The following is a 13,884-nucleotide window of genomic DNA, read 5'->3' as shown; positions in this document are numbered from 1 at the left end:
TGTTTGAGTGGCCGTTGTGGGATGTGGCAGTGGCCAGCTCCCCTGCTGCTCCTGGAAGTGGGAGTGCAGGATTGGCGTAGGCCCCGTGAGCAGGTGGCACGAGTCAGTTTGTTTGGGGCAGCTTGGCTGTATTTGGGCCGTGGGCCGACTTGATGTATGTGTCAGAGCCAAAGAGAAGAGGTGTGGGTGTTTGGCTACTGGACCCACCGTTGAGGCGTGTTTCTGCGTGTTTCCGACCTGTGTCTTGGTGAGGACTGTGGAGGGCACGGTGGTTGTGTGCCGATTCGGGGTCGGGTTTGGGGTCGGTCGGTGGCGGGAGCAGGCTGAGGGATCGGGTTGGCAGCTCCCTACTGCGCGCACTGCCCCAGTGTTGGTGGCAAGGGCGGAAGCACGGAGCTTGCTGAGGACGCAGCGCTGCCTTGAAGCATGGGGGTTGGCGGGCGGTGTAGACTGGAAGGGAAGTGTATGGGGAGGTTAGGGCTGGAGTGGTTTTGTGTGCTTTCGTAGAACACGCTGTCGTCATTTGGCTCCTGCTGCTGTCCTGGGCTTCCTGAGGCCGGTCGGTATTTCCTGAGGGGCTGCCCGTGGATGCCTAGGGAGGAAGGCTCCTCGGGTCCAGGTGGATGGGCGGTGCTAGCAGACCTGTGTAGTGTCGGCTTGCCGGTTGGTCCAAGAGACTCCCGAAAGGTGTCTTCCGGGAACCTGAGAGAGAGGCAGCGCAAGGCTCGGTCCAGATGCCTTACGGCAAGATGCCCTCTTGCCCCTTTGCCTGCAGGTGCATGACCGTGCAACGTGAAAGGGCGCCTTTAGGTGGGAGCCACGTATCTGGCCCAGAGGGCCCCCTTCCCCGTGACATGTGTTGAGATTTAAGCCTGCTGGTGCACGGGCATGGCACACGTTTGCTGAGATCCCGGGTGGGCTGCGGTGGACAGTGACGTGCCGATTTTGCCCCATTCGAGGTTTCCTTTCGCATGGGGAGCTCCTGTCTTTCAGGACTTCCTGTGGTCCTCGTGAACAGGGCATTGAATCTCCGTGAGTCCCATGGTGGGGTTACAGTGCTGAGAAGAGGTCCTCGGTTGAGGGTGGTGGGCTGTGGCTTCATCCAAGGGGACATCCTTTGAGACTGTGTGCCCTGAAGCTCGGTGTTTGCCCTGTGTGCATAATGTCCGAGGAGCCCTGTGGGGCGACTGGGCCTTGGTCCATGAGGACTCATGTTTGGAGCAGGCTGCTCAGCGTTTGGACTTTGCTTTGAAGGTCAGGGCCCCGAATCCTGCCCGATGTGGGTCTCGGCCGTTGGTGGTGACGTGAGTGCCCTGGCATCCGTGGGGTTTGGCCCTGGTTCATGGAGGCTCCCCACCACTTCTCCCCTGGGCGTTTTCACCTGCCCTGCGCAGGCGTTTAGGCACAGCTGCCAGGACGAGGCTTCTGGATTGCAGTGGCACCGAGACACAGGTTGAATAGAGGCTGGATGTGCCCTGGAGCCAGGTTCAGCGTGGTGTGAGCTTTGATGTCAATGCTTTCCTGGTTGACATAGGCAGTGAGTATTGCCTCCAGCTCCCCCTATCCTGTGGAGGCATTGGGCGGCAGGGTGACTTGGTGGATATCCCATCCACGGCCCCAAATGTGGTGTAGGTGGGTGCGGTTGGCTCTGATCAGAAGGAATGGCTGTTGGAGAGAAGGGGTTCTTGGCCTATTGCAGCGGCTCCTAGAGACCCACGATGCCATGGCCACTCTGGAAGGCAGAGGACCGCGGTCATGTTAAGGATGGGCAGGCCTCCATGGCGCTGAGTGGAAAGCATGCATTTTCAGGCACTGAGATTTTCGGCGGGGCACACAGGACACACAAACACCCAGAGACGCAGCCATGCAGTCCCATGGGCAGTCAGGCCCCACCCCTGCCACACACACACACGAAACTCACATACGCCAAGGCCCCTACCCTCGTGCGTTCAGACACGCATTCGTTGGTATTGAAGGGATAAAGGGAGGTGGGTAGCAGATAGCGGGCTTCCCCGAGCTAAAGGTTGATTGGCATGGAGCATGCTCTCTGAGAAGTTGTGCCCACGTCTGAAGCGTGCATGTGATTTCTGTCCCCTTGCCAGGTGGGGTTGCCGGGCCAGGCTTGCCGTCAGCCAAGACAAGAAGAGCTTCCCGTTTTCTGGTGACTGGTGGTGGCCGGGAGTCCCCGAAGAAGTGGGTCGGGCCCAGGATGCTGAACCTTCCCGTGGATCGCTCAGGATGACGGTACGCACTCTCGTCCCCCACCCCCAGCGCTGGCATTGGCTTTCGGATGTTCTCGGACTGCCCGAAAGGCGGCCAGAAAGGATTGACCGTTGCTGCTGCTCAGTGGCTTGCTGGCTCTGGATTGCTGGGGTTGCTGGAGGTCTCCGAGCTCACTGGCTCCTCTGTGGAGCCACCCAGCCTGCCACGTTGAGTTGTCCAGCATGCCAGCACGTGCTCGGATCGATGATGACTCCCTCATATGCATTCCTTGGAAAATCTGAACAAAATGAGTGAGAACTCACTACCGTCGTTCTCATCGAAACTGAGGTCCAGCACGTTGCCTCCCCGGGGGCTAGGGCATAGTTAGGAGTGGGGTCCAGCTTGCCCTTGTTCACACTGCTGCAACCACCCCCCACGGAGCCAACATCAGAGAGCTGTCTTAGGGTCAGTCGTGTGCACGCATTAGTTGAGGCATGCTGGGATGAGAGGTCCTTGTTTGAGTGGCCGTTGTGGGATGTGGCAGGGGCCAGCTCCCCTGCTGCTCCTGGAAGTGGGAGTGCAGGATTGGCGTAGGCCCCGTGAGCAGGTGGCACGAGTCGGTTTGTTTGGGGCAGCTTGGCTGTATTTGGGCCGTGGGCCGACTTGATGTATGTGTCAGAGCCAAAGAGAAGAGGTGTGGGTGTTTGGCTACTGGACCCACCGTTGAGGCGTGTTTCTGCGTGTTTCCGACCTGTGTCTTGGTGAGGACTGTGGAGGGCACGGTGGTTGTGTGCCGATGCGGGGTCGGGTTCGGGGTCGGTCGGTGGCGGGAGCAGGCTGAGGGATCGGGTTGCCATGCTAGCCTTGGCAGCTCCCTACTGCGCGCACTGCCCCAGTGTTGGTGGCAAGGGCGGAAGCACGGAGCTTGCTGAGGACGCAGCGCTGCCTTGAAGCATGGGGGTTGGCGGGCGGTGTAGACTGGAAGGGAAGTGTATGGGGAGGTTAGGGCTGGAGTGGTTTTGTGTGCTTTCGTAGAACACGCTGTCGTCATTTGGCTCCTGCTGCTGTCCTGGGCTTCCTGAGGCCGGTCGGTATTTCCTGAGGGGCTGCCCGTGGATGCCTAGGGAGGAAGGCTCCTCGGGTCCAGGTGGATGGGCAGTGCTAGCAGACCTGTGTAGTGTCGGCTTGCCGGTTGGTCCAAGAGACTCCCGAAAGGTGTCTTCCGGGAACCTGAGAGAGAGGCAGTGCAAGGCTCGGTCCAGATGCCTTACGGCAAGATGCCCTCTTGCCCCTTTGCCTGCAGGTGCATGACCGTGCAACGTGAAAGGGCGCCTTTAGGTGGGAGCCACGTATCTGGCCCAGAGGGCCCCCTTCCCCGTGACATGTGTTGAGATTTAAGCCTGCTGGTGCACGGGCATGGCACACGTTTGCTGAGATCCCGGGTGGGCTGCGGTGGACAGTGACGTGCCGATTTTACCCCATTCGAGGTTTCCTTTCGCATGGGGAGCTCCTGTCTTTCAGGACTTCCTGTGGTCCTCGTGAACAGGGCATTGAATCTCCGTGAGTCCCATGGTGGGGTTACAGTGCTGAGAAGAGGTCCTCGGTTGAGGGTGGTGGGCTGTGGCTTCATCCAAGGGGACATCCTTTGAGACTGTGTGCCCTGAAGCTCGGTGTTTGCCCTGTGTGCATAATGTCCGAGGAGCCCTGTGGGGCGACTGGGCCTTGGTCCATGAGGACTCATGTTTGGAGCAGGCTGCTCAGCGTTTGGACTTTGCTTTGAAGGTCAGGGCCCCGAATCCTGCCCGATGTGGGTCTCGGCCGTTGGTGGTGACGTGAGTGCCCTGGCATCCGTGGGGTTTGGCCCTGGTTCATGGAGGCTCCCCACCACTTCTCCCCTGGGCGTTTTCACCTGCCCTGCGCAGGCGTTTAGGCACAGCTGCCAGGACGAGGCTTCTGGATTGCAGTGGCACCGAGACACAGGTTGAATAGAGGCTGGATGTGCCCTGGAGCCAGGTTCAGCGTGGTGTGAGCTTTGATGTCAATGCTTTCCTGGTTGACATAGGCAGTGAGTATTGCCTCCAGCTCCCCCTATCCTGTGGAGGCGTTGGGCGGCAGGGTGACTTGGTGGATATCCCATCCACGGCCCCAAATGTGGTGTAGGTGGGTGCGGTTGGCTCTGATCAGAAGGAATGGCTGTTGGAGAGAAGGGGTTCTTGGCCTATTGCAGCGGCTCCTAGAGACCCACGATGCCATGGCCACTCTGGAAGGCAGAGGACCGCGGTCATGTTGAGGATGGGCAGGCCTCCATGGCGCTGAGTGGAAAGCATGCATTTTCAGGCACTGAGATTTTCGGCGGGGCACACAGGACACACAAACACCCAGAGACGCAGCCATGCAGTCCCATGGGCAGTCAGGCCCCACCCCTGCCACACACACACACGAAACTCACATACGCCAAGGCCCCTACCCTCGTGCGTTCAGACACGCATTCGTTGGTATTGAAGGGATAAAGGGAGGTGGGTAGCAGATAGCGGGCTTCCCCGAGCTAAAGGTTGATTGGCATGGAGCATGCTCTCTGAGAAGTTGTGCCCACGTCTGAAGCGTGCATGTGATTTCTGTCCCCTTGCCAGGTGGGGTTGCCGGGCCAGGCTTGCCGTCAGCCAAGACAAGAAGAGCTTCCCGTTTTCTGGTGACTGGTGGTGGCCGGGAGTCCCCGAAGAAGTGGGTCGGGCCCAGGATGCTGAACCTTCCCGTGGATCGCTCAGGATGACGGTACGCACTCTCGTCCCCCACCCCCAGCGCTGGCATTGGCTTTCGGATGTTCTCGGACTGCCCGAAAGGTGGCCAGAAAGGATTGACCGTTGCTGCTGCTCAGTGGCTTGCTGGCTCTGGATTGCTGGGGTTGCTGGAGGTCTCCGAGCTCACTGGCTCCTCTGTGGAGCCACCCAGCCTGCCACGTTGAGTTGTCCATCATGCCAGCACGTGCTCGGATCGATGATGACTCCCTCATATGCATTCCTTGGAAAATCTGAACAAAATGAGTGAGAACTCACTACCGTCGTTCTCATCGAAACTGAGGTCCAGCACGTTGCCTCCCCGGGGGCTAGGGCATAGTTAGGAGTGGGGTCCAGCTTGCCCTTGTTCACACTGCTGCAACCACCCCCCACGGAGCCAACATCAGAGAGCTGTCTTAGGGTCAGTCGTGTGCACGCATTAGTTGAGGCATGCTGGGATGAGAGGTCCTTGTTTGAGTGGCCGTTGTGGGATGTGGCAGGGGCCAGCTCCCCTGCTGCTCCTGGAAGTGGGAGTGCAGGATTGGCGTAGGCCCCGTGAGCAGGTGGCACGAGTCGGTTTGTTTGGGGCAGCTTGGCTGTGTTTGGGCCGTGGGCCGACTTGATGTATGTGTCAGAGCCAAAGAGAAGAGGTGTGGGTGTTTGGCTACTGGACCCACCGTTGAGGCGTGTTTCTGCGTGTTTCCGACCTGTGTCTTGGTGAGGACTGTGGAGGGCACGGTGGTTGTGTGCCGATGCGGGGTCGGGTTCGGGGTCGGTCGGTGGCGGGAGCAGGCTGAGGGATCGGGTTGCCATGCTAGTCTTGGCAGCTCCCTACTGCGCGCACTGCCCCAGTGTTGGTGGCAAGGGCGGAAGCACGGAGCTTGCTGAGGACGCAGCGCTGCCTTGAAGCATGGGGGTTGGCGGGCGGTGTAGACTGGAAGGGAAGTGTATGGGGAGGTTAGGGCTGGAGTGGTTTTGTGTGCTTTCGTAGAACACGCTGTCGTCATTTGGCTCCTGCTGCTGTCCTGGGCTTCCTGAGGCCGGTCGGTATTTCCTGAGGGGCTGCCCATGGATGCCTAGGGAGGAAGGCTCCTCGGGTCCAGGTGGATGGGCGGTGCTAGCAGACCTGTGTAGTGTTGGCTTGCCGGTTGGTCCAAGAGACTCCCGAAAGGTGTCTTCCGGGAACCTGAGAGAGAGGCAGTGCAAGGCTCGGTCCGGATGCCTTACGGCAAGATGCCCTCTTGCCCCTTTGCCTGCAGGTGCATGACCGTGCAACGTGAAAGGGTGCCTTTAGGTGGGAGCCACGTATCTGGCCCAGAGGGCCCCCTTCCCCGTGACATGTGTTGAGATTTAAGCCTGCTGGTGCACGGGCATGGCACACGTTTGCTGAGATCCCGGGTGGGCTGCGGTGGACAGTGACGTGCCGATTTTGCCCCATTCGAGGTTTCCTTTCGCATGGGGAGCTCCTGTCTTTCAGGACTTCCTGTGGTCCTCGTGGACAGGGCATTGAATCTCCGTGAGTCCCATGGTGGGGTTACAGTGCTGAGAAGTGGTCCTCGGTTGAGGGTGGTGGGCTGTGGCTTCATCCAAGGGGACATCCTTTGAGACTGTGTGCCCTGAAGCTCGGTGTTTGCCCTGTGTGCATAATGTCCGAGGAGCCCTGTGGGGCGACTGGGCCTTGGTCCGTGAGGACTCATGTTTGGAGCAGGCTGCTCAGCGTTTGGACTTTGCTTTGAAGGTCAGGGCCCCGAATCCTGCCCGATGTGGGTCTCGGCCGTTGGTGGTGATGTGAGTGCCCTGGCATCCGTGGGGTTTGGCCCTGGTTCATGGAGGCTCCCCACCACTTCTCCCCTGGGCGTTTTCACCTGCCCTGCGCAGGCGTTTAGGCACAGCTGCCAGGACGAGGCTTCTGGATTGCAGTGGCACCGAGACACAGGTTGAATAGAGGCTGGATGTGCCCTGGAGCCAGGTTCAGCGTGGTGTGAGCTTTGATGTCAATGCTTTCCTGGTTGACATAGGCAGTGAGTATTGCCTCCAGCTCCCCCTATCCTGTGGAGGCGTTGGGCGGCAGGGTGACTTGGTGGATATCCCATCCACGGCCCCAAATGTGGTGTAGGTGGGTGCGGTTGGCTCTGATCAGAAGGAATGGCTGTTGGAGAGAAGGGGTTCTTGGCCTATTGCAGCGGCTCCTAGAGACCCACGATGCCATGGCCACTCTGGAAGGCAGAGGACCGCGGTCATGTTAAGGATGGGCAGGCCTCCATGGCGCTGAGTGGAAAGCATGCATTTTCAGGCACTGAGATTTTCGGCGGGGCACACAGGACACACAAACACCCAGAGACGCAGCCATGCAGTCCCATGGGCAGTCAGGCCCCACCCCTGCCACACACACACACGAAACTCACATACGCCAAGGCCCCTACCCTCGTGCGTTCAGACACGCATTCGTTGGTATTGAAGGGATAAAGGGAGGTGGGTAGCAGATAGCGGGCTTCCCCGAGCTAAAGGTTGATTGGCATGGAGCATGCTCTCTGAGAAGTTGTGCCCACGTCTGAAGCGTGCATGTGATTTCTGTCCCCTTGCCAGGTGGGGTTGCCGGGCCAGGCTTGCCGTCAGCCAAGACAAGAAGAGCTTCCCGTTTTCTGGTGACTGGTGGTGGCCGGGAGTCCCCGAAGAAGTGGGTCGGGCCCAGGATGCTGAACCTTCCCGTGGATCGCTCAGGATGACGGTACGCACTCTCGTCCCCCACCCCCAGCGCTGGCATTGGCTTTCGGATGTTCTCGGACTGCCCGAAAGGCGGCCAGAAAGGATTGACCGTTGCTGCTGCTCAGTGGCTTGCTGGCTCTGGATTGCTGGGGTTGCTGGAGGTCTCCGAGCTCACTGGCTCCTCTGTGGAGCCACCCAGCCTGCCACGTTGAGTTGTCCAGCATGCCAGCACGTGCTCGGATCGATGATGACTCCCTCATATGCATTCCTTGGAAAATCTGAACAAAATGAGTGAGAACTCACTACCGTCGTTCTCATCGAAACTGAGGTCCAGCACGTTGCCTCCCCGGGGGCTAGGGCATAGTTAGGAGTGGGGTCCAGCTTGCCCTTGTTCACACTGCTGCAACCACCCCCCACGGAGCCAACATCAGAGAGCTGTCTTAGGGTCAGTCGTGTGCACGCATTAGTTGAGGCATGCTGGGATGAGAGGTCCTTGTTTGAGTGGCCGTTGTGGGATGTGGCAGGGGCCAGCTCCCCTGCTGCTCCTGGAAGTGGGAGTGCAGGATTGGCGTAGGCCCCGTGAGCAGGTGGCACGAGTCAGTTTGTTTGGGGCAGCTTGGCTGTATTTGGGCCGTGGGCCGACTTGATGTATGTGTCAGAGCCAAAGAGAAGAGGTGTGGGTGTTTGGCTACTGGACCCACCGTTGAGGCGTGTTTCTGTGTGTTTCCGACCTGTGTCTTGGTGAGGACTGTGGAGGGCACGGTGGTTGTGTGCCGATTCGGGGTCGGGTTTGGGGTCGGTCGGTGGCGGGAGCAGGCTGAGGGATCGGGTTGGCAGCTCCCTACTGCGCGCACTGCCCCAGTGTTGGTGGCAAGGGCGGAAGCACGGAGCTTGCTGAGGACGCAGCGCTGCCTTGAAGCATGGGGGTTGGCGGGCGGTGTAGACTGGAAGGGAAGTGTATGGGGAGGTTAGGGCTGGAGTGGTTTTGTGTGCTTTCGTAGAACACGCTGTCGTCATTTGGCTCCTGCTGCTGTCCTGGGCTTCCTGAGGCCGGTCGGTATTTCCTGAGGGGCTGCCCGTGGATGCCTAGGGAGGAAGGCTCCTCGGGTCCAGGTGGATGGGCGGTGCTAGCAGACCTGTGTAGTGTCGGCTTGCCGGTTGGTCCAAGAGACTCCCGAAAGGTGTCTTCCGGGAACCTGAGAGAGAGGCAGTGAAAGGCTCGGTCCAGATGCCTTACGGCAAGATGCCCTCTTGCCCCTTTGCCTGCAGGTGCATGACCGTGCAACGTGAAAGGGCGCCTTTAGGTGGGAGCCACGTATCTGGCCCAGAGGGCCCCCTTCCCCGTGACATGTGTTGAGATTTAAGCCTGCTGGTGCACGGGCATGGCACACGTTTGCTGAGATCCCGGGTGGGCTGCGGTGGACAGTGACGTGCCGATTTTGCCCCATTCGAGGTTTCCTTTCGCATGGGGAGCTCCTGTCTTTCAGGACTTCCTGTGGTCCTCGTGAACAGGGCATTGAATCTCCGTGAGTCCCATGGTGGGGTTACAGTGCTGAGAAGAGGTCCTCGGTTGAGGGTGGTGGGCTGTGGCTTCATCCAAGGGGACATCCTTTGAGACTGTGTGCCCTGAAGCTCGGTGTTTGCCCTGTGTGCATAATGTCCGAGGAGCCCTGTGGGGCGACTGGGCCTTGGTCCGTGAGGACTCATGTTTGGAGCAGGCTGCTCAGCGTTTGGACTTTGCTTTGAAGGTCAGGGCCCCGAATCCTGCCCGATGTGGGTCTCGGCCGTTGGTGGTGACGTGAGTGCCCTGGCATCCGTGGGGTTTGGCCCTGGTTCATGGAGGCTCCCCACCACTTCTCCCCTGGGCGTTTTCACCTGCCCTGCGCAGGCGTTTAGGCACAGCTGCCAGGACGAGGCTTCTGGATTGCAGTGGCACCGAGACACAGGTTGAATAGAGGCTGGATGTGCCCTGGAGCCAGGTTCAGCGTGGTGTGAGCTTTGATGTCAATGCTTTCCTGGTTGACATAGGCAGTGAGTATTGCCTCCAGCTCCCCCTATCCTGTGGAGGCGTTGGGCGGCAGGGTGACTTGGTGGATATCCCATCCACGGCCCCAAATGTGGTGTAGGTGGGTGCGGTTGGCTCTGATCAGAAGGAATGGCTGTTGGAGAGAAGGGGTTCTTGGCCTATTGCAGCGGCTCCTAGAGACCCACGATGCCATGGCCACTCTGGAAGGCAGAGGACCGCGGTCATGTTAAGGATGGGCAGGCCTCCATGGCGCTGAGTGGAAAGCATGCATTTTCAGGCACTGAGATTTTCGGCGGGGCACACAGGACACACAAACACCCAGAGACGCAGCCATGCAGTCCCATGGGCAGTCAGGCCCCACCCCTGCCACACACACACACGAAACTCACATGCGCCAAGGCCCCTACCCTCGTGCGTTCAGACACGCATTCGTTGGTATTGAAGGGATAAAGGGAGGTGGGTAGCAGATAGCGGGCTTCCCCGAGCTAAAGGTTGATTGGCATGGAGCATGCTCTCTGAGAAGTTGTGCCCACGTCTGAAGCGTGCATGTGATTTCTGTCCCCTTGCCAGGTGGGGTTGCCGGGCCAGGCTTGCCGTCAGCCAAGACAAGAAGAGCTTCCCGTTTTCTGGTGACTGGTGGTGGCCGGGAGTCCCCGAAGAAGTGGGTCGGGCCCAGGATGCTGAACCTTCCCGTGGATCGCTCAGGATGACGGTACGCACTCTCGTCCCCCACCCCCAGCGCTGGCATTGGCTTTCGGATGTTCTCGGACTGCCCGAAAGGCGGCCAGAAAGGATTGACCGTTGCTGCTGCTCAGTGGCTTGCTGGCTCTGGATTGCTGGGGTTGCTGGAGGTCTCCGAGCTCACTGGCTCCTCTGTGGAGCCACCCAGCCTGCCACGTTGAGTTGTCCAGCATGCCAGCACGTGCTCGGATCGATGATGACTCCCTCATATGCATTCCTTGGAAAATCTGAACAAAATGAGTGAGAACTCACTACCGTCGTTCTCATCGAAACTGAGGTCCAGCACGTTGCCTCCCCGGGGGCTAGGGCATAGTTAGGAGTGGGGTCCAGCTTGCCCTTGTTCACACTGCTGCAACCACCCCCCACGGAGCCAACATCAGAGAGCTGTCTTAGGGTCAGTCGTGTGCACGCATTAGTTGAGGCATGCTGGGATGAGAGGTCCTTGTTTGAGTGGCCGTTGTGGGATGTGGCAGGGGCCAGCTCCCCTGCTGCTCCTGGAAGTGGGAGTGCAGGATTGGCGTAGGCCCCGTGAGCAGGTGGCACGAGTCAGTTTGTTTGGGGCAGCTTGGCTGTATTTGGGCCGTGGGCCGACTTGATGTATGTGTCAGAGCCAAAGAGAAGAGGTGTGGGTGTTTGGCTACTGGACCCACCGTTGAGGCGTGTTTCTGCGTGTTTCCGACCTGTGTCTTGGTGAGGACTGTGGAGGGCACGGTGGTTGTGTGCCGATTCGGGGTCGGGTTCGGGGTCGGTCGGTGGCGGGAGCAGGCTGAGGGATCGGGTTGCCATGCTAGCCTTGGCAGCTCCCTACTGCGCGCACTGCCCCAGTGTTGGTGGCAAGGGCGGAAGCACGGAGCTTGCTGAGGACGCAGCGCTGCCTTGAAGCATGGGGGTTGGCGGGCGGTGTAGACTGGAAGGGAAGTGTATGGGGAGGTTAGGGCTGGAGTGGTTTTGTGTGCTTTCGTAGAACACGCTGTCGTCATTTGGCTCCTGCTGCTGTCCTGGGCTTCCTGAGGCCGGTCGGTATTTCCTGAGGGGCTGCCCATGGATGCCTAGGGAGGAAGGCTCCTCGGGTCCAGGTGGATGGGCGCTGCTAGCAGACCTGTGTAGTGTCGGCTTGCCGGTTGGTCCAAGAGACTCCCGAAAGGTGTCTTCCGGGAACCTGAGAGAGAGGCAGTGCAAGGCTCGGTCCAGATGCCTTACGGCAAGATGCCCTCTTGCCCCTTTGCCTGCAGGTGCATGACCGTGCAACGTGAAAGGGCGCCTTTAGGTGGGAGCCACGTATCTGGCCCAGAGGGCCCCCTTCCCCGTGACATGTGTTGAGATTTAAGCCTGCTGGTGCACGGGCATGGCACACGTTTGCTGAGATCCCGGGTGGGCTGCGGTGGACAGTGACGTGCCGATTTTGCCCCATTCGAGGTTTCCTTTCGCATGGGGAGCTCCTGTCTTTCAGGACTTCCTGTGGTCCTCGTGAACAGGGCATTGAATCTCCGTGAGTCCCATGGTGGGGTTACAGTGCTGAGAAGAGGTCCTCGGTTGAGGGTGGTGGGCTGTGGCTTCATCCAAGGGGACATCCTTTGAGACTGTGTGCCCTGAAGCTCGGTGTTTGCCCTGTGTGCATAATGTCCGAGGAGCCCTGTGGGGCGACTGGGCCTTGGTCCGTGAGGACTCATGTTTGGAGCAGGCTGTTCAGCGTTTGGACTTTGCTTTGAAGGCCAGGGCCCCAAATCCTGCCCGATGTGGGTCTCGGCCGTTGGTGGTGACGTGAGTGCCCTGGCATCCGTGGGGTTTGGCCCTGGTTCATGGAGGCTCCCCACCACTTCTCCCCTGGGCGTTTTCACCTGCCCTGCGCAGGCGTTTAGGCACAGCTGCCAGGACGAGGCTTCTGGATTGCAGTGGCACCGAGACACAGGTTGAATAGAGGCTGGATGTGCCCTGGAGCCAGGTTCAGCGTGGTGTGAGCTTTGATGTCAATGCTTTCCTGGTTGACATAGGCAGTGAGTATTGCCTCCAGCTCCCCCTATCCTGTGGAGGCGTTGGGCGGCAGGGTGACTTGGTGGATATCCCATCCACGGCCCCAAATGTGGTGTAGGTGGGTGCGGTTGGCTCTGATCAGAAGGAATGGCTGTTGGAGAGAAGGGGTTCTTGGCCTATTGCAGCGGCTCCTAGAGACCCACGATGCCATGGCCACTCTGGAAGGCAGAGGACCGCGGTCATGTTAAGGATGGGCAGGCCTCCATGGCGCTGAGTGGAAAGCATGCATTTTCAGGCACTGAGATTTTCGGCGGGGCACACAGGACACACAAACACCCAGAGACGCAGCCATGCAGTCCCATGGGCAGTCAGGCCCCACCCCTGCCACACACACACACGAAACTCACATACGCCAAGGCCCCTACCCTCGTGCGTTCAGACACGCATTCGTTGGTATTGAAGGGATAAAGGGAGGTGGGTAGCAGATAGCGGGCTTCCCCGAGCTAAAGGTTGATTGGCATGGAGCATGCTCTCTGAGAAGTTGTGCCCACGTCTGAAGCGTGCATGTGATTTCTGTCCCCTTGCCAGGTGGGGTTGCCGGGCCAGGCTTGCCGTCAGCCAAGACAAGAAGAGCTTCCCGTTTTCTGGTGACTGGTGGTGGCCGGGAGTCCCCGAAGAAGTGGGTCGGGCCCAGGATGCTGAACCTTCCCGTGGATCGCTCAGGATGACGGTACGCACTCTCGTCCCCCACCCCCAGCGCTGGCATTGGCTTTCGGATGTTCTCGGACTGCCCGAAAGGCGGCCAGAAAGGATTGACCGTTGCTGCTGCTCAGTGGCTTGCTGGCTCTGGATTGCTGGGGTTGCTGGAGGTCTCCGAGCTCACTGGCTCCTCTGTGGAGCCACCCAGCCTGCCACGTTGAGTTGTCCAGCATGCCAGCACGTGCTCGGATCGATGATGACTCCCTCATATGCATTCCTTGGAAAATCTGAACAAAATGAGTGAGAACTCACTACCGTCGTTCTCATCGAAACTGAGGTCCAGCACGTTGCCTCCCCGGGGGCTAGGGCATAGTTAGGAGTGGGGTCCAGCTTGCCCTTGTTCACACTGCTGCAACCACCCCCCACGGAGCCAACATCAGAGAGCTGTCTTAGGGTCAGTCGTGTGCACGCATTAGTTGAGGCATGCTGGGATGAGAGGTCCTTGTTTGAGTGGCCGTTGTGGGATGTGGCAGGGGCCAGCTCCCCTGCTGCTCCTGGAAGTGGGAGTGCAGGATTGGCGTAGGCCCCGTGAGCAGGTGGCACGAGTCAGTTTGTTTGGGGCAGCTTGGCTGTATTTGGGCCGTGGGCCGACTTGATGTATGTGTCAGAGCCAAAGAGAAGAGGTGTGGGTGTTTGGCTACTGGACCCACCGTTGAGGCGTGTTTCTGTGTGTTTCCGACCTGTGTCTTGGTGAGGACTGTGGAG

The 13,884-nt window shown here is 59.4% G+C and overlaps 1 long non-coding RNA gene and 5 other non-coding genes across 6 annotated transcripts in view; all 6 read left to right on the top strand.

Annotated features, from left to right (window-relative positions):
* LOC140689673 (uncharacterized) overlaps positions 1-10,420 on the top strand; it is a 35,515-nt gene extending 25,095 nt beyond the window's left edge. Inside the window, exons 11-14 of the long non-coding RNA XR_012064701.1 lie at positions 2,103-2,244; positions 4,833-4,974; positions 7,563-7,704; positions 10,279-10,420. This is a non-coding gene — a long non-coding RNA (uncharacterized lncRNA). The remainder of the gene's footprint in view (positions 1-2,102; positions 2,245-4,832; positions 4,975-7,562; positions 7,705-10,278) is intronic.
* Positions 2,461-2,554, top strand: LOC140689878 (small nucleolar RNA SNORD116). The gene has a single exon (XR_012065025.1). It is a non-coding gene; the product is annotated as a small nucleolar RNA SNORD116 (small nucleolar RNA).
* Positions 5,191-5,284, top strand: LOC140689877 (small nucleolar RNA SNORD116). Its single transcript, XR_012065023.1, has one exon. It is a non-coding gene; the product is annotated as a small nucleolar RNA SNORD116 (small nucleolar RNA).
* LOC140689876 (small nucleolar RNA SNORD116) lies at positions 7,921-8,014 on the top strand. Its single transcript, XR_012065022.1, has one exon. It is a non-coding gene; the product is annotated as a small nucleolar RNA SNORD116 (small nucleolar RNA).
* A 216-nt stretch (positions 10,421-10,636) lies between the features above and the next one.
* On the top strand, positions 10,637-10,730 carry LOC140689875 (small nucleolar RNA SNORD116). Its single transcript, XR_012065021.1, has one exon. It is a non-coding gene; the product is annotated as a small nucleolar RNA SNORD116 (small nucleolar RNA).
* A 2,636-nt stretch (positions 10,731-13,366) lies between these two features.
* Positions 13,367-13,460, top strand: LOC140689874 (small nucleolar RNA SNORD116). The gene has a single exon (XR_012065020.1). It is a non-coding gene; the product is annotated as a small nucleolar RNA SNORD116 (small nucleolar RNA).
* Positions 13,461-13,884: the final 424 nt, after the last annotated feature.

Source organism: Vicugna pacos, chromosome 27, assembly GCF_048564905.1.
Source record: "Vicugna pacos chromosome 27, VicPac4, whole genome shotgun sequence".
In the NCBI taxonomy this organism is placed as follows: Eukaryota; Metazoa; Chordata; class Mammalia; order Artiodactyla; family Camelidae; genus Vicugna; species Vicugna pacos.
Note: the sequence above shows the minus strand (reverse complement) of the source record. Positions and strands in the feature narration are given on the sequence as shown.